Raw genomic sequence first — 257 nt, forward strand, 5'->3', positions numbered from 1 at the left:
GTAACGGGAGGAAAATTCAACAGATAGCAATCAGTCATACGTCGGTCTCAAGGTTTACCAGTTTACTAGTAAACGTAACATTTTGTCCCGTCTGTGTTGTTTGTCAGACAACAGCAGTGACCAGTGCTAGTCGGCGCTAGTTAGCGTCTGTTAGCTCACAGGGCTTTAGGCCGCAAGTAATATTTTTCCTCTAGGTCGCATCCGCAGCCTCTTTACAAACGAAGCAATGTTGTTTATATCGATATGGTTTAATTTTA

This window comes from Etheostoma spectabile, chromosome 23 (genome assembly GCF_008692095.1).
Source record: "Etheostoma spectabile isolate EspeVRDwgs_2016 chromosome 23, UIUC_Espe_1.0, whole genome shotgun sequence".
Taxonomy (NCBI): domain Eukaryota; kingdom Metazoa; phylum Chordata; class Actinopteri; order Perciformes; family Percidae; genus Etheostoma; species Etheostoma spectabile.